The 19,760-nt window shown below is 38.0% G+C and overlaps 1 protein-coding gene across 5 annotated transcripts in view; it reads right to left on the reverse strand.

Annotated features, from left to right (window-relative positions):
* TP63 (tumor protein p63) overlaps positions 1 to 19,760 on the reverse strand; it is a 401,462-nt gene that overhangs the window by 363,540 nt on the left and 18,162 nt on the right. The gene's annotated exons all lie outside the window — the stretch shown is intronic.

Here is a 19,760-nt window from a genome sequence, read left to right on the forward strand (position 1 = left end):
ATGAGGGAAAAAAGGAAGTATAAAATACAAGAATAAATAAACAGACATTTGAAACAGTGAGGTTTCTAGTTTTGAAAGTATATAAGACTACCCTGGTCTAATAATCATGTTGCCTAGTTAAAGGACCACTAGGGCACCCAGACCACTTCAGCTTAATGAAGTGGTCTGGGTGCCAGGTCCATCTAGGGATAACCATGCCTGCTGTAAACATAGCAGTTTCAGAGAACATAGCAGTTTCAGAGAACATAGCAGTTTCAGATAAACTATGTTTACATTAGGGTTAATCCAGCCTCTAGTGGCTGTCTCATTGACAGCCACTAGAGGCGCTTCCGCGCTTCGCACTGTGAAAATCACAGTGAGAAGACGCCAGCGTCCATAGGAAAGCATTGGTAATGCTTTGCTATGGACTGGCTGAATGCGCGCGTGGCTCTTGCCGCGCATGCATATTCAGCCGATGACGGCCAAAGGAGGAGAAGAGTCCCCAGCGCTGAGGGAGTTTTTAACCCCCTTCCTCTCCATTCAGCCCGGCGGGAGTGGAACCCTGAGGGTGGGGGCACCCTCAGGGCACTATAGTGCCAGGAAAACGAGTTTGTTTTCCTTGCACTATAGTGGTCCTTTAACGTTTGTAAGCAAACATAAGATCAGACACATAACTACCCCAAAATCTATAGTCACTGTCTCATTGCAGCAATGATTGCCCATAATTTATGTAATAAACGTGGAGAGATTTAAGAATTACTGCTCCTGCATAAAGTTTTTTTTTCATATATGTAATTTCAACTTCTTCATAGGTGATATAATTTCTCAAATTGTACAAAAATTGAACAAGAAATATAGCAAAATGTTAGTTATATAAACTTATATTAGTTTGCCTCGGTGTGAAAAAATTGATGTTTTAACTGTCTATAATTTGATAAGTAACTGTCAAAATAGTTTACATTTCAATGAAAACATTTTGAAAAATAATCTTTCGAAATGAAATTTGCAGAAATAAAATCACAGTAAAATGTTATTTCCATACTGGAGTGATTAGCGCTACGGCATTTGATGGTGCTAAATAAATAATAAAATAATAATAATTCGTAAATTCCATATGTCATTTCTGACAACCTACTGTGCAATACTACGTATGCGATTAGGGTTACTAGAATTATAAGACAAAAATGGAAAAAGAAAAAAATATATAAAAATTCAGAGGATGATTTAATAACTACGGTACTGATGATCTTACAGCCCAGCTAACCGGTACATCCAGCCAGTGCAATGTGGTCACTGATCATGCTGTCCCATAGGAGACTGCATGCACAATGTGAAATAACAATGTCAAATGTCCTTAGAAATGTCTCCCCAGCTACACCTGCCTTCGCTAAAGTCACCAAAACTCAAACAATTCAGTGAATGCCATTACCAGCCCATACCAATTACCCAATGTGTGTGTTAGAAAATAAGAACAAATAGTTTGAGAAAATATAGCCTGGGGAAGTATATCTTGCAAACGATATCTTGCATTACTGTTACTGCAGGCCTGGATCAGGTTACCTAGCACATAATCTCCATTCATCACCTTTTTTTCAGGTTCACCAGCAATGTCATGTTTAAATAAGCAGTGTTCAGGTAGGCAGCCGTGGGTATTTCAATAATAACATGTTTTAAAAGAACATTCCAGTGAATATGACTATACCAGCACCACCTGCTTTGGGTGACATACTGTATTACAATCTCTTGGCATTACGATTTCTATTACAATATGCGTGCATGCCAGCTTTCAACACCGGACACCTGTCCTGCTTCTTTACAAGCCCCCATCAACCTTTGTCAGGAGTTCTCAGCCCTCTCTACACACGGTTAGGTTACAAAAGGTGAACAAATCCTGATTTTACAAACAGTGCTAAGACAATTGGAAATACTCTGTATGGGGGAGAAGTATCCTGAATAAATCTCAGCAATTGGGTGCTTTTATAAAGGAAAATGGCAGTGCATTTAAATGTCTTTTCTTTCACCTGCTTACCCTAAGGAGGGAATATGTTGGAAACTCTGTAAAAGGTAACCTCGTCTCAACCCATCTTATTTAACCAAAAGCCTCGCAGTTGACTTATATATTTTAGATCGAGGACGAACAGCAAAAATGATCAGACCCACAATGTAAATGGGAGAGAATTAACATTATTATCAGCATTTTGCATAGTGCGCATCAGGCTCATGTGATCCCACAGACTAAAAGAAAAGACAGCAGTCAAATACTTTTCACAGAAAAAAGCACATGTGACCCAGTGTGTCTCTGAGCAGAATAACATTTATTATGCATTTATAGCTGTTGGTTATGCATTATAGCCACTGTACACAACATAACCATTGGTGAATCCCATACAAGAAAGAAGAACATTTATGGTGACTCATTCCATTAAATTACACATGGGCAAACTTAGTAAGTGGAATTGTAACCATATTCTACTACATTTTTTATAATGAGACATTTACGCTCGAATCCCTCAAGGAAACATGAGGGACATTTTCCGTCAAGCTGACCTTTTACTTCTAAAGCGGTGTCCTTATGGGGTTTGCCTGGTGATCTCAAACGTGTGTTTGTTTTCAATAATTGTTCCCCTGGGCATGTTCAAAACACTGGTCCATTTTAAGGGTCCATGAACCGGCTCAACAAAGCTAACAAATTAAATTAAATGTTACTTGTGGTTCCGCTGACTTTGAAAGATTGCTGATATTCTTAACTGAGCCACATGCAGCCAGATAGGTGTTTCAAATGTTATAGTAAAAAGCACCAATTTGGGAATTATTTTATAACAACCAATGAGGAATACAAAGTCATTTGAAGACTGTAACTCAGTGGTGCTGCACCCAGATACTGTCGTTTTCAGAAGTTAGTTACCATCCCAAGAGTTATATATTTGATGCCTAAATATGAAATGCATTTCATGGCAACATGGATAAAGTTGCTGACTTCCTGCGCTAAAAGTTAATCGAAACAAAAAAGACGAATTGTGCAGTAACAGCCACCACAGCAGGATATTGAACACTGACATCCAGGTAAAACAATCTTTCTTTTGGAACATCGAATTGAGCAAAAAAAAAAAAAAAAAAACACAATAAGCTGGCGCAGCCACTTCACAGATTTTTTTAAAAAGGGTTTTAAAAAGAGCAAATCTTTAACAATGTCGAAGTCTTTCTGTTGATATTTATCACAGGTGTATTGTGATGTATACTTAAGTTGAACAGGTATTAGTTTAAAAGCTGTGAATTCATCACATCCCTCCACATGCTAGTGCTGGAAAATGCCTTAATGCGAGTTTCCTTCCACAATTTAAACAATCAAAAGAATACTGTTTACACTGCAGTCCAACTGCTCCTGTTCTTCTGAGGTTAAGTGCTGAACCCTTACATAAACTTTAATAACGTGTTGAGACCAGTGCTCGAAGTAGAGAATAGCAGAATCCAGTTATAAAACAGAAAAGGTTTGTTGAGGTTCAAGTTTAACTTTCATTGCAACATCCTATTGCAGATCAGATAGCCAGGTTAATATCAACAAACTGGGGGAATTACCAGGAGGAGATTATATCATTTGAAACTCTTTCCTGTTGAACCATGAAACATGGCAACCAGATCACATCTAAAATCGCAATTACAATCTGATCTAGACTAATAACTTACACCCTGATTACTTGTGTAGAAATTATATGGGTTCAGTCATCAAGGTCTGCAAACAGGAAGGAGTCTGGAATGTAGAACAATTATTGGTAATGTAGGGCCGGTGAGGCTATCTGGCTCAATTTGCAGCCAATATGTTTTTAAAGAGCCTTGTTTTAGGATAGCAACATATCAAAGTGGCATATGGCCTCTCTAGTTGTACCCAAACAATTTAACCCCTTAAGGACACATGACATGTGTGACATGTCATGATTCCCTTTTATTCCAGAAGCTTGGTCCTTAAGGGGTTAAAGGGTACACAATACCGCAAAGAAAAACAAAGAAGTAACACTTACATTTCTGAAGTGCTTTTATTTATTTTTTAAAAATAAAGTTTCAACAATATCCTATTGCAGTGAAGGCTAAGCGTAGCGACCCAGAAATTTCTGAAATGTCTGAACTATGTGTTACAAAACACCTCGGCAAATACAGTTAATACTGCATCTGGAGAGTTAAGAATTGTGTTACTAAGTGTGCATCTCTGCGTGTTTGTGTATATATATATATATCCTTCAAAAGGCAATGTAATTAGTATTATTATTAATGAAGTGCCAACAAATTCCGCAGCACTGTGTAATAATTTTATATTAAAACCAGTGAACCCACAATACCACTGTCTTGACCCTATAAGAGCATCATGGTAGTGTGCACTGCACTCATAGGGTTAATCTTTCATCCTGCGTAGATTGTGGTAAGTTAGTCTGCAGTAAGAGTAGTGTCAGGCTTACACTATTTCTCTGCACACTTCACTCCACCTTGTATGCTGCCTGCTGCCTCCCGTCAGTCAAAGGAGATTAATTACATAGGCGGCCAGTGCTGGGAGCGGCGCATTCCAACCTAACCGCACCCAGGAGGTGTTGACATCAGACAGGTGAGGTCTCCCTCTGAATGCCTGGAAGAGTACAGTCTGGTCCCACCCTTTAATGTGTGTCCCACTCTATGACCCCAAGGCAGAAAGTAAGAACAGTATAGCTCCCTCCATACCATAGCTATATGAGGTAAACATGGCCTTTGTTGAGCTCTGATTAATAAGGGGGGGGGATAAATAAAATAAAAAACACATCCCCAGGCACAGACTGAAGCAATCTATAAGTGCTGGTGTGTACACTGCACATATTTTATCTGAAAGGATTCCACGTGAATAAATGGTGCCGGCAGCAAAGAACATTTTTTCATGATTGCCATGTTGACTCTATTTGTTGCACTGTTTTCCTACGTCTTCTTGATTCTCAGTAATTAATACACTGGTTTTTACCTTCTCGTTTAACATGCTTTATATGACAAAGATTTTATCCCACACATCCTAACGGAAGTATTAGAATGTCTCGCTAGGTCCTGGAAGGATATAAACTGCATGAAATGTACAAACATTGCACACGTAGAGAAAAAAATACTATACTTTCAACCAGAGAAATAAAATAAGTGTACTCGAACTGTTACCAAATTGATAAAAGATGTGTAAAGTCAATGCAGTTGACTACGGGTTTTTCTGATCAAACACTAAATGATATCATATAAACTGGAAATTATAGAGTATTGGAAATGCAATTGCAAATTATAGGCCAAATATTGCTGAATATTAAAAAATGATCTCTCCCGCACGACTACTGAAATGAAGTGAGTTGACAATGCAATACCAATAGTTAGGCTAGAATAGTATGAAATAGCATGAGTATGAAATACTCCTACAATTTCCCAGGTCAAATACTCTAAATGAAATTCACTGTTTAGTCAATGTATCACTAAATGTATTCCACCAGGAAAACATGTCACCAGAGTGCAATGTACTGAAATCCACAGTTACAGGTGAACACGATGGTCAGTAATGAGGCAAGATCTACCTTGCTATCTTGTATGTATTATGTTAAGTAAGAGTGTATAACCTTTAAAGTAGATACTAGAGGAAATAAAACTGCATCCACCCAGTACTTGTTATAAAGAGTCGCACTGTTCTGTTGTTAAGCGTGGCATTCACAAGATCTTGAGTTTAAGTTGGAGGGAGGGATGAGGCAGTCGTGTGCCTATAATTGCAGCACCTCTCACCTGGCTCTGCCCTGGGGGCTCTGCCACGCTCTGCTGTTTCGGGCCACGTTCCAGCCACGCTGTCCCAGTATAAATGAAAAGACAGCATTATAAGAGAGACCTGACAACCACCTCTAGTCAAACATACAATAGTTCAGTTTACACAGAAATTAAAAGGAAAAGAAAGGCAGGAGGGAGGGGACTGCATACAGGTATTTCTTTAACTTCTCTGGCATGTATGCCTCCAGGCTACATATATGGACAGAACAGAGAAAGAAAGAAAGAAAAGGTTTTGAAAAGCAGACCATTCACTCCATTAAGCAGGAGGAATGTGTCTCTACTAAGAAGCCAGAAAGCATCCTTCTCTCCTAAAAGGGGGCTCTGCTTGTCACATCACTGCCGACCAACTAAGCAAACAGAGACAGGGGAAAACTCTACAGAAGTAATCTCTCTGGAGACACTTGGATAGGACAAAAAAAAATAAGAAGAATGGAGAACCATTCGTTCTATAGGATACATGTGCCAAATCTCCCCCACACCTTCCTCCAGTGTTGATATAAAGCTGATCTTCTATTACAAGATTGCCAAAGATTGTTTTAGTACATCTAATATCTGTTTGGAAGACTAAACATACTGCAACAAATGGTCCCATTCATGCAAACAGCAGCCAATGGTGGCTAGGACATAGAGTGCTTTTCATCCTCGGCTATTTAAATTGCATCAAAATCGAATTTAGCAATATGAATCCGTGAGAGATGACAATCAATCATCCTGAATCGCCGGTGGTTAACACTGGTATCTTAGATGTAAAGACTAGCTCGCATCATGGTAAATGCACGTCAAACTTCTGAGATATCGAGTTTAGCTTGTGAAATGGTAAAATGCTGTGAAAAGCTGGTGGAAATAGAGAAATTATATTACAGATCTATTCATTTATTAAGAACAAATATAGAAAGAAAAATTACTAAAAACCTTAAATGCACCTAACTGAAAAGTGAGGATAAAACAAATTAGTTTTAACCCTAGAATTCCAATACCAAAAGGTGTTGTTCATGTACATGTATGGGACAGTGAGCAGCTAACAAACTCAAGACATTAAGAGCTCCTCCTTGTGGTGTGTAAACTACTACTGCAGTCTCGATTTTATTTTTCAGTTAGTCTTTGAGGATGAACATCTATTTTTTCCATAAACCAATTAACACTGAGTGCATAATTAACAAGGTAACTTTTTTTGCTGCATGCTAGGTACTACACAACATGAGAAACATAGTTTTTACTGTTAAAGTGAGTGCCTTAGTTACTTAAAACTCTCAGCACTTCCTGACCCCAAATCCAACATTTAGACTAATAGTTACACTGAATGTATTTTCCACGCTGACAACATTTCTAAAATTCACTTAAACGGATACTATAGTGCCAGGATTACAAAGCACTATTGCTCCCGCTGCCTCCCCCTCTCACGCAGTTTTTCACAACATAAAAAAATCACAGACAACCTCGTTTTTCATGTGATGCTCCCATTTCTTTAAAATGTATATTAAAGATTTTGCGACTGACATCATAATTCATTTAAGTCTGGTTACAGCAATGACACAAGCTGCATTGAAAAAGGAAGCAGAACAGGGCATAGCTTATAACATTATAGAAGGCACTCACTTCAAGGGTAGAGCTATTTTATTCTTTAGATCTTACAAACACATAATTCTTGTGGAACTGATAGCTTTCATTTAAAGACCATTCCACAGATAATGAGCCAATGTGAGAAATTTAGCTTTCTTTTTTAAAATGTGATATTCAAATAGAAAACAAAAACAAAACACCCATTTAATTTGTGCCCCTTTCTATTGTATGTCATTTTTCTGTTTAATTGTGAAGATACTCAATAAAAGGTGACTGTTCCATCACAGGTGAACAATCCAGTTCAGTTAATAATGGATGGCTGTGGGGTACAGTTGTTGTATCGGCTGTCTGAACTTTTCAATGAGTCAGCAGTGTGTGGATTAAGTCTCAAACATCACAGTAAAATATTAATTTAGTATTCAGTGACTAGGTTACACATAATTTGCTTGGAGAGTCCTTGTTGTGCCTAATGATATGTTTCTTAAGGAACATATGCGTGGGAAAGAGATTGGTCCCAAAATATCATGCATCGCAACATGACCTTGGGAAAACCATAATAATTCCTGATCTGTCTGCCAAGTAAATTCTTTTTTTTTTATTGTTCATAAACGTTCATTACAACTAAGGATTTTTGAGGGACATCTATGTTCATGACATACTTGGAAACACGAGAAATCAGATTGTATCCTTCCTGGTAAAACATTTTATAAATAAAAAATAAGCATGGTGTGCGCATGAGAGCTCCTTCTGTGTCTTGAAATTGCAATATCAAAAACAAGATATCCAAATTACTTATGTTTATACTAAATCAAAACTGTAAGTTGAGGCCTCAAACATTCCTATTACATACTGATTTCCCAACAATGAATAAGTATACTAAATATCTTTGCAATTACGATGTGTATTGCTAGATACTTGAAAAATAAAATAGAGATACAATTATGGCCAAATAAAAAGGCACAAATACACTTTCAAGCTTCGTCAGAAAGATATTTTTTTCAAAGGCGATAAACATAAGAACACAATATATGATGAAATATGGGAAAGTTGGTTTATATTTTGCAATAAGGCCTTGTGAATTTGTATAATATAATTATATGATGCTTAGAAACGGAACAAGTATAAAACTACCGTCTTCAAGTAAGAGAATTTAAGTAACACATTAGACAGTTGAACCCCCTGGATGACCTCTAAGGTGTATATTATGTATTGTATGGTGATGGTTTTTTTTTTTCTCTCTTGTTTTGTCGAGATAAAGGATCGATACAGTGTTTGTGTTTAAAAAAAAAAAGAAAAGAAATTGAAATAAAAAGATTTCAAAATAAATGTGTGTCTGATTTATATGTTATCTAAACAAGGTAAAAGCCTTTAAAACAATTGTAAACATACTTATGCAGACATCATGACAAGCCACAAACTGAAGGTTCTTTTAATCAAAGGGCAGCAAAGAGACATACATGTTGCGGTGCGGGTTAATACTGGTGGGAGTTACACTCCCAAGAAGTAGCTGCTATCCTTAAAGGACCACTATAGGCACCCAGACCACTTCCGCTCAATGAAGTAGTCTGGGTGCCAGTTCCATCTAGTATTAACCCTGCCTGCTGTAAACATAGCAGTTTCCGAGATACTGCTATGTTTATAATAGGGTTAATCCAGCCCCTAGTGGCTGTCTCACTGACAGCCGCTAGAGGCGCTTCCGCACTTCTCACTGTGAAAACCACAGTGAGAAGACGCTGACGTCCATAGGAAAGCATTGAGAAATGGACTGTTCCTATGGTTCTGATTTACTGTTTGAATGCACACGCGCATGCGCATTCAAAGCTGACGTCAGGTGAGGGAGGAGAGTTCCCCAGCGCAGAGGGAGCCCGGCGCTGGAGAAAGGTAAGTGTTTAAGCCCTTCCGCCTGGCAGGAGGGGGCCCATGAGGGTGAGGGGGACCTAAAGACCTTATAGTGCCAGGAAAACGAGTTTGTTTTCTTGGCACTATAGGCGTGCGCAGCCTATTGTATAAGGGTGTGCACCCTAAAGCACAAACACACACCGCGTATATATATATGTGTATATATATGTGTGTGTATATATATATATCCATACATACACACACACATATGTGTGTGTGTGTGTGTGAGGGTGCTGTGTGTAGGTGCTGTGTGTGTGTGGGCGCTGTGTGTGTGTGAAGGCTCTGTGTGTGTAAGGGTGTTGTGTGTGTGTGTGTGTGTAGGCGCTCTGTGTGTGTGCAGGCGCTCTGTGTGTGTGCAGGCGCTGTATGTGTGTGATGGCGCTGTGTGTGTGAGGGTGCTGTGTGTGTAAGGGTGATGTGTGTGTGTGTAAGGGTGCTGTATGTGTGTGGGTGATGTTCATGTGTGTGTGTGTATGTGTAAGGTTGCTGTGTGTGTAAGGGTGCTGTTAGTGTGAGGGTGCTGTTAGTGTGTGTGTAAGGGTGCTGTTAGTGTGAGGGTGCTATTAGTGTGTGTGTAAGGGTGCTGTGTGTTTAAGGGTGATGTATGTGTGTGCTGTATGTTTGTGTGTATTGTGTGGGGGTGGAGGTGGGGGCTGTTAAGTTAATATCCCCCCTCCTTTCTTACCTTTTGTAGGGAGGGGGGACCATGCTGCTGCCATCCCTGGTGGTCCAGTGGTGAGTGAACTCTAGCCCCGCAGCCTGGTGCTAGAGTTCTCTCTCGCGAGATCTGAGCGTTGCCGCGGAGCTGCTGGCAAGAGCTCCCTGGGTCCTCTCCCTGCCTGTGGGTCGGTGAGGGAGATCTTTGAGCTCCCTCACTGGCCCATGGAGGTTGGCACATAATGCGGGCCGCAGGGATTAGGGTGTGCCCAGGCACACCCCGTGCGCACGCCTATGCCTGGAACTATAGTGGTCCTTTAAATCAGCCTCTTTCCTGATAATGATAGGCTGGGAGCATTGTTGAAGATTTTATTTAAAGATTGTGTATTTCACGACCCCATCTCATTGTAGCGTAACTGCTCTTAACTTCTGTCATGTAGGTAATGAATGGGTTACATAATGAAACAGAACACGACAGAATATTTAAAAAGAAATAAATACTTTGTTTTTGTTTTTATGGAGTATGGTCTCTTTTAGCTTGATCCCATTGCATTAATGGTATTATACAGTGATATCTTCTGAGGGCTTGGGCAGTGTTTACATTCTTAAGATTAAACCGAAGGCTGACAATTTAACAGTCAGATTAGGGTTCCTTTGACAAACGCCATATTGGCTTAGTTTGAAAGCATAGGCATCTGTCTGGGAATGCTACATGATGGAAAAAAACAAAAGAAAATAGTACTTCTCGGATTTACAAAGAGGAAGGATTACGCTCATAAACTCCAGGAAGTATTTTGTCATTTTAAATTGACTAATTTGATTACTACAACTCAAGCTGCACTATAAAGAAGACACTATCTTAGAACCTACAGTTTGAAAATATATCAAGATTTATTCCAGATCTAGAAAAATCACACTAAAAGCAAGACTGAAGAAAAACTCCTTCTATGTATAGCACATACACAGAGCAATCCCCACTACCAGATTCACTACATATCTGCTGGTATACATCTATAATCCATGGTCTACAAGGTCTTCAATGTTCATTTCAGTGTTCTTCAACTGCACTCCAAATCAAAAAGGCCTAATCAAAAATCTATTTGTGCTTTTTTTTTTTTTAGAAATGCCCGCTATATTCACTGTGAGTAACCCAAGAGAATAGTACATATTATCTTACGGAAAACCTGAACTTGGCGTTCCACCAACACACTAACATTAAGGGGTTAATCAAGCTTTCTGCAGGTACTGCTGTATAATACTGTGTAATAGAGGTCATGGTTAATACCATAACATTACAAGCACGAAATATCTCAGTCATCTACAGATTTACACCTTTAAGTGGTACAACACAGCTCATTTGTTCTGTATTGATACTCGCTGTGCACATACGAGAAATCCCCGTGTGGCTCAGTTCTGTAGAAACTATTACAGACTTCATGGGGGTGTGCAAAAAAACGTCCAACTGTATATCACTGTATAATTTATCACAGGATAAAACCAATTCTAAAATCAGAGTATCATCACTACCAGTAAAACACATCATTAAGGTGAGTAATTTTCCTGTTTACTTCAAACACTTTTTTTTTTTTTCCCAACCTAAGACTGGGCAGGTCTGATCAGGTAGAGTTTTGGAACGAGTTGTAGCGTCCCCATTTCTACATAATGCTGCAGGCCACCAGGGAAAGGCAAGTCTGAACGGCACTTTACGCAGTAATCAAGCTTCGCGGCGCCTCTGGTCTTGCCTTGTGCATATTTTACAAGCATCGTCATGTCTTCCAAAATCTCTCTCATCTGCAATACATAGAAAAATATGCTTCTCTAGATTTTACATAGTTGGATCCAACACACAAACAAACAAGTTTTGTTTTTTTTCTCTACCTTTATGCACATTTTTGCCTTTGCATTGCATTATAATTGCCGATTGTATTACCATTAGGGTCAATCCATGCCAGTCAAAAGTCATGAGGCAGCAAAACATGAAATAATGTAGAAATAATGAGACTGATCTATTGTCTATACTAAAAATATAATATTAGTAAAATGCCAAAATTGTATGCAGTGTTGCAAATCAATAAACAAGTAAGTGTGCCAATAAATGTAGCAATTTTGTTAGAAGTTTAAATTCTAAGTATGGGTCACTGAGCTAATTTTACAATTGAAGAACAGGTCAACACAATAAAGACAATGTAATTGATTTGGATAACTGTCATAAAGGGTTAAAAAGCACTGATCTACTTAACAGGGAGGGAGGACAGGACGGAGCATTATGAGAACAGAAAATACTTGGTGACTTTGTACTTTCCTGAATATTTTGTAGGGATTTCTCAAAGGGCTGAAGACTAGGGGTGGTCTAATAGGACAAGTAAGGCCATAATACAAGGCATGTAGGACAGTCCTAATGAATTTCTGTAGGCACAAGATAGGATGTATTTTACTGAGAAAAGACTTCGTACAGTGTTATGTAAGAGTTGAGGCGTTAAGGGGAAAAGATGGGTATATAAGCCTGGCACAGTATTAGTGGACTATAAGGAGGTGATCATGCATTAGTCCAATGAAGAGTGGGTTACAATAACACAGATTTGAGAAAATAAGCCTAGGAGAATGTCGTACTTCCCAAGTGTCCCTATTTAGAAGGAGCAGTCCTCATTTAGGGCCCAAATCCACTGTCCTTCTTTTCTATCCTAATCTCCCTCTTCCCTAGAAGTTCTATTTTGTTGGTGAGTCTTGTAACAGAGCTCAACAGCAATAAATATATCTCTACAGCAATAAAACTCACAGTAAATAAGATACACTGTTCTTCAAAATTACATTGACATAATGTCCCAGAACAGACCCACCCATGGCCACACCTCCACTCACGCACCTAAAATGAAAGTGTCTATTTGAAATGTTGATAGATATGGACCTTAGGTTGCACCTTCTGTTAGAAAGTCGATAATGTGAGCTATAGTCTCACAATAAATTGAAAAGTTATACAAAGTGGAAATAAAAAACAGAATCAATGGTCAAATGTTGGACAGATTTGGACAAGCTAAAGCGGAAGCCCATTTCTGCATTAGTTAGGGTGTAGCAGAGGAACCATGTTATAGGCTCTGGGAAAGACCTGGTTTGTGTAAAATCCCTCAAAAACTGTTTGACATAAGGTAGCTTGACTCTGTACCTTACTCACTACAATTAACTGCGGTGGTTGTGATGCTTAAATTCCTATTGAAATGTTCTTTTCAGGCAAGTAGGTAGCTGACCGACGCATTATAACATAAAAAAGTATTTTCCCCTGAATGTCCAAATTTGTAATCTTCTGCAAGGAATATGAACCTTTCTCCTCTTTTTCTCGTCAGTTGGTGGCTAAGAAATTGTCATTCTAAAATACTGTCATTCAATTCCTGATCTCTATTGCAACATTATGGGGATATAATGGGTACAGGCTCTGTTTAGAAAAGAATACCTATTGAAAAAGTACAGAGCCCGTCACTTGCGCATAATGCACCTGCAATCCGTATGTTCATGCATTGAATTTGTCAAGTGTGCTTGTATAGGGTGGTAATGTTATTCTGTAATCTTGGAAAAGAGAACTGCAGCAGCAGCTGGACCTACTGGTATTAAACAAACACTCCAGACACCATAACCACTACAGCTCTCTCATAGAGAGGCTGCTCTGTGTATGCGCCATGTGTCCTCAATGCTTGAGAACCATCTAATTGCACAAATCCTATCAAAGCTCATAACTTCAACACACGAGAATAGGCTGCAGTTATAAGCTTGACCCAGAATTGGATTACAGACAAGCTTGATAGCAATTTGTAATCAGTTACAAAAAACAAACAAACAAGGAGGTCCAGTATTAAAAAAAACAACAACAAAAAAAAAAAAATAACTTTTCTGCAGGTACCCTAAGCAGACTGTGCTTTGGTTTAAATAGAGCTTTGTTTAAAACAGTATTGAATGCTAAGGGTACCTGCATAAATGGAGAGTAAAGCCTGAAACTAAATGCCTGTACTCATTTGCATTTTAATTTGGGAATTCTGGGATTGTAGTGAAATATGCAGGTGGTGCCAAATAGAAACATATATATATATTCTCACAATGAATTTAGGAAAAATGAAATGCTGGCAAAAAAATTATAAAATGTTACAAAACAATAGTACTTTTGAGCCTTCTTTAAATTCAAACTTTGTTTTATATATATATATATATATATATATATATATATATATATATATATATATATATATATATATATATAGAACATGGGGGGTGGTTGCACTCACCTGAACATGCTTTAATGGGGTGCTGCTGGTGGCCATATTATACAATAAACAATACACAAGATCCAGCGCACTCTCCTATCTACTAAACAGCAACTTCAATGTTGACAGATTTTTGCCTAGATTAGGTGTTTTTAAAAAAAAAAAACTTTAAAAACTAATAAAATCTGTCAACATTGAAGTTGCTGTTTAGTAGATAGAAGAGTGCGCTGGATCTTGTGTATTGTTTATTTTATATATATATATATATATATATATATATATATATATATATATATATATATATATATATAAACAGCTACAGCTACACAATAACTCAAATTGAAGACAATTTGACAGTAAATCACACCCTGCCATTTACTGCAATTTAATATTTTTGAACTATGAAAGTAGACTTCATTTCATTTGCACACACTTTAAGGAGTAACACATATAAACACATTTGTTTTGGAAGACAAATAATGAGTGAAGTTCAGCATTAGGCCGTTTAATTCTCTTTGGACTGCATGGTCACAATAGACGCAATGTTCACAAGCTTTTGTTTGAGTTTGGTTCCAGCTGTATTTAGATAAAACATAATAAGTAACACTGGTGGATTAAGCACAAGTTTCATGGGCAGCTGAAGGAAGTAGAAAGCCAAAAACCTATAACATGTATTGCAAAATGGATCAAAGTGTTTTTTTTTTCTCTTATCAGTTTGGCAAAAAGTGAAACATACTCGTGAATGGTGTGTTCATAAAACTAGAAATATTCAATTCCCACAGAAATAAATGTACATACCACTATATGGACAACATATACAATTAAAACAGAGTCTGTAAAATAACTCTCCAAGCACCATAACTACTACAGCCCACTGTAGAGGTTATTGTGGCTGAAGTGCCCTGGTGCCCTTTCAGTCTCACAGCAGTCTTCCCGAATCCATATTCTTCTTGCAGAAGAATCTGATCAGTTTCACTGTGCTAAGCATCATCCTGATAAACGCAGTACTGAATTGGGCACGCTTAGCTTAAAAAAGACATCCAGCGTCTCATGCAGGAAATGACCATATGCAGCGCAGGTGAAGGCGTGTGTGGCACTTAAGTAAGTTGCCAACTGTAAAACTGTTTGATAAGTTACTCTAGGATGATGCCAAGGCACTCCTGTCACTATTACCACTAAAATGGGCTGTAGCCGTTATGGTGTTACAAGTGTTTCTTTAAAAAGTCATGTTTTAAAACTTCCCAAATAAAAAGACTAACATATTAAAGATTTCATCAAAAACAGCATCATTAAAATGCCTCAACATATTTTTGATCATCCTATAGCAAAGTAACAATACATAGCCACAGTAACTCTGCAACAAGCCCAAAGCACAGGATCAATTCAGGTGTCTGAGGGTGAGGTGCAAACCACATGCCTTCTGGAACGCTGGCTTTAGTGTGCACAAGGCACATTACTGAGCTCATTAGATTACTGGTTGTTCTGTGTTCTGGTTGTGTAGACCCAAAGGTTTACTGTAAGAGTAGTCAGCTCTGCATGGGCTGTTTGGGTAGATCCCTAGATTTGGGGTTAAAATAGGTGTTGGGTAATAGGGTTGGTAGAGTACTAGAGAGACTTCCTGTTTTAGGTTAGGGAGGGTTATGGAGAGGGGTTAGGGATACTTTTTTCGGTCAACCAAAGTAGATATATACAGTACATATGGCTAGAAACACACAGGAAAAAAATATCTAACACAACATGTGCTGAGGATATAGAGGAATTAGGTCAAACACTGCATGGGATAATTGGGTCACAACCAAATTTTAGCAATAGGTCAAAAGCAATCACTACAAATACATAGGAAAATAAAAGTAAATGTTATAGAATAACATATTTCTTAAATTCTAGTTTTATTAAAGGTATTATTAAGAAGTAAGACTGACTGTAAAAAGAAAAGTCTTCAATTTATATATACAGTGGGACCTCGGTTTACGAATTTAATGCGTTCTCCGGGACGTTTCTTATTGCGAAACATTTGTAAACCGAAACACGGTTTCCCATAGGAATGCACTGAGAACCAATTAATCCGCTCTTGAGGTCAGTAAAAATTCAAAATGAGCTGGCATGGAAACCAACCCACAATACAGAACACACAATGAAAGGTATGCGAACGACGAAGCTCAGCTCCCTACCTTTCCACAGCTTGAAAAATGCACCGAAAAGTCCCAAAACAACTGAAAACTATTTCCAGAATGGCTTCAAAACTCGATGCAAAAGTCACTCCAACACCTCCACACTCGACGCCATGTGCTACCCACAGGCTCCATCATGCAGGGGGCGGTACTATAAACCACCCAGGTGCAATGCATCCTGGGGAAACTTGCTTTGTATTGCGAAATAAATTTGTAAACCGAGGCATTGTTTTCAATGGATTTTCATCTGTAAACCGAAAATTATGTTAACCGAGGTGTTTGTAAACCGAGGTCCCACTGTATATATATTTATCCATATAAAGTCATACCTTATATACCTTAGGAGTTTATAAGAATATCATTTTCTGTATCATTAGATATTCTGCCTTTTAGCTGAAAGCACCAAGATGAATTGTTCGTGTAGGACTCAGGTTTTGATGTGGAAGGTGCTCTTACACTAAAGTGGCCATTGGAGTAATACTAAAAAACTTCCTGTTATTTAACTGCGTATAGGCATATGCAATAGTGCACAGGTAACTTTTTTGCTTATGTTCTCTATTTTTGGGATTATCAATACTATTCCCATAGCTGCCACCAAAGCGTAGTGGGAGATTGGACGCAGCACTTAATTTTGTGTGTTTTAACCTTTCCTTGTGCCTTTTAGGTAACCATTCATTAACTCAATTTGAACCTCTCCCAATCATGGCAAGCATTCCTTTCTTAAAATGTTTGATGTTTGTCTAGACAGCTACAGTAACATCATGGGATCCAACCAAACATATGGGCATCCACAAAATGTGTGCATGCCCTGGGCAAAACAAATCTGGCAAGACGAAGTTAGGAACTAAGCCCACATATATCTTTCATGACATCCCTACGAAGATATCAGAAAACAATGGAAAAAAAACAATAATACATCATTTCTGAGCTGGGGAAGTTACTATAAGAACCCACTCTATGAAGCCATCTCCAAAATCAACACACTTCACACATGTTGAGATAGGATTTTTTTTTTGCCATTGTAAAATTACAACATTAAGGTGTACCACAGAATCTTAATAATATGCATCTGTTGTGTAATGTTGGTGACGATACAACTGTTTTTGTCTGGTTCCGATGTCTCCCAGATGAAAGGTCCATTAGGAGAGCTGAACCATTGGTAGTTTTCTGTTTTGTATAAAGGACTATGTTTTTGCATGCGCATGTGCAATACCCTTGTTTTGCTGTGCACATCTGGAATTCATACATATAAATATCACATATACATACACACATACTGTGTGTCTACACAATGTAACAAAGACAACAATACAAGACATGACATATAAATTAAAATAAACAATTATATTAGCCGTGTATGAAAGATAGAAAAAAAAAAAACACTCCCTCTAGCATGTAAGCTCATTGAGCAGGGCCCTCAACCCCTCTGTTCCTGTGCGTCCAGCTTATCTGGTTACAGCTACATGTCTGCTAGTCCACCCATTGTAAAGCGCTGCAGAATTTCTTGGCACTATATACATATAATAATATAATTATGTACAATCAATAATCAACAATTATTCTGATTTCAATACTTTTATTTTTCTTACACTGACTACTATCTGTACATTTTCTTTTTGTCCATTATTATTGATGTGCTTTTAAACGAAACTGAGTGAAACTCACATTTCTGCTCTTGCATTAAATCTCAAATCTCTGTCTTCCATTAGAAACAGTACAGCAGTTCCTTTCATGTGTGTCAGGGAGTACCGGTAGTTTAATTTGTGAAAAGCTAGGAATGAAGCTACATGGAAAGATAATAACAAAAGTCGCTCTGAGACTGATGTTACGATTGGCTAAACATAGATCAGTGTTCTGAAGCAGAAAAGGTTATGAAACTATGTGACTTTCAATCAAAATGTTGTAACTTGTTGGCCTGCCTCAGTATCTTGTGCCTGTCTGATATTGAAGATATATTCCCATTAATGTCTACAGTGCTGTAAGCCCCAGTGAGGCAAAAAGTAGGCCACCTTCCTATTAAGCAACAAAATGATTCAAGTTTATTCAGTAAACACTAAATTGTAGCAGATTGAATAGGAATATTAAAATGTATAGTAATATATGTAATTTCGAAAGATTCCCCAACACAGCTATAGTTGAAGCTTGGCTATTTTATTAAATAGTTGTATTTTATTGAAGGGTACACAAAGTGTTGGAAAATGGCATGCGTACCTGAGGTCTGCCGGGTCCCGTTGCCTGCCTCTCTGCAGCTAGAAGTGAGAGCCAGAAGCTCCACCTAGGAGCTTTCGTTTGCTAGTGTAAGCTAAGTGGAGCAATACCAGGAACAGCTCATTGATGGAGAGTATCACCTGATGACTCTCAGTTAATGAGCTGGGTTCAGCTCAGAGAGATTCTGGCTGCAAAATGCAAGGGAATGTGGACCCTAGTTATGAAGTCAAACCATTAGAAATCAATGTAGTGGCTAGGCTTGAAGTGTTTCCTTAAACAACTATGAAAGCGTAAACAACTAAAAGAAGCGATGAAAAATGAAGCTATAATAAGGTAAAGGATTTGAGCAATAAAGGAAAAAAAAGAGAAATGGAAAAAGGGGGAGAAGAAAAGGAAAAGAAGCAGCAGCATTCTCGGATGAAGGCACGGGCCTCTATTGAGCCCCCAGATTTGATAAAAGTCAGATATTGGGACCTGAGTAAATGACATTTGAGGAGCGTGAGGATTCTGATTTATTATACAAAGGCTCCAGATGTTGAGGAACTTTAGTGTGCATTAAAGATGCTATCAGACTTCCCGTGTTATAATTATTACAAACAAATGACAGTGTAGGAATACTTCACTTCCAGTTTTTTTGCAAAAAAAAAAAAGTAGAGATTGGCTATTTTAACATTGGTTTTGTCAATAGGGTTTCGATGTGCTACAATTCTGAGTTTAGTGAATTAACATGCTTATCCAGAAGATGAATATGTAAATGTATGGATCTATATTATGTTACAAACAAAATAATTCTATTCAAAGGACATTTTTTTCTTAATAGTCTTGTATTAGACTCATCCCACATACACTGAATGACCATATCTAATATTCTAGATACAAAATAGACTAGACTTGCAACGTGGTTTTTTTTTTAAATCACCATACATTCAATCAAATCACATTCAAAAATGTTAAAGAGTAGAATTCTAAAATTGTACATGTCACTGCGTCCAAAAAAATTCTAAAACAACATTTGGCCTACAGTCATACAGAAGAGGACATACGACACACTTAAGATATGAGCTACAAACCACATAATTTTATGTTCCCTCGTTGTAAAAGCTAGCTAGTCTTCTGCCCCAAAATTGCAGTACACTTCATATTAAATCGAATATTGTTTAAAAGTTTCTATTTATATAACTATACATTTCTTTTGTATAAGAGACTTTCAAAACCTACCACTCACCACGTCCATTTC

Source organism: Pelobates fuscus, chromosome 2 (genome assembly GCF_036172605.1).
Source record: "Pelobates fuscus isolate aPelFus1 chromosome 2, aPelFus1.pri, whole genome shotgun sequence".
Classification (NCBI taxonomy): domain Eukaryota; kingdom Metazoa; phylum Chordata; class Amphibia; order Anura; family Pelobatidae; genus Pelobates; species Pelobates fuscus.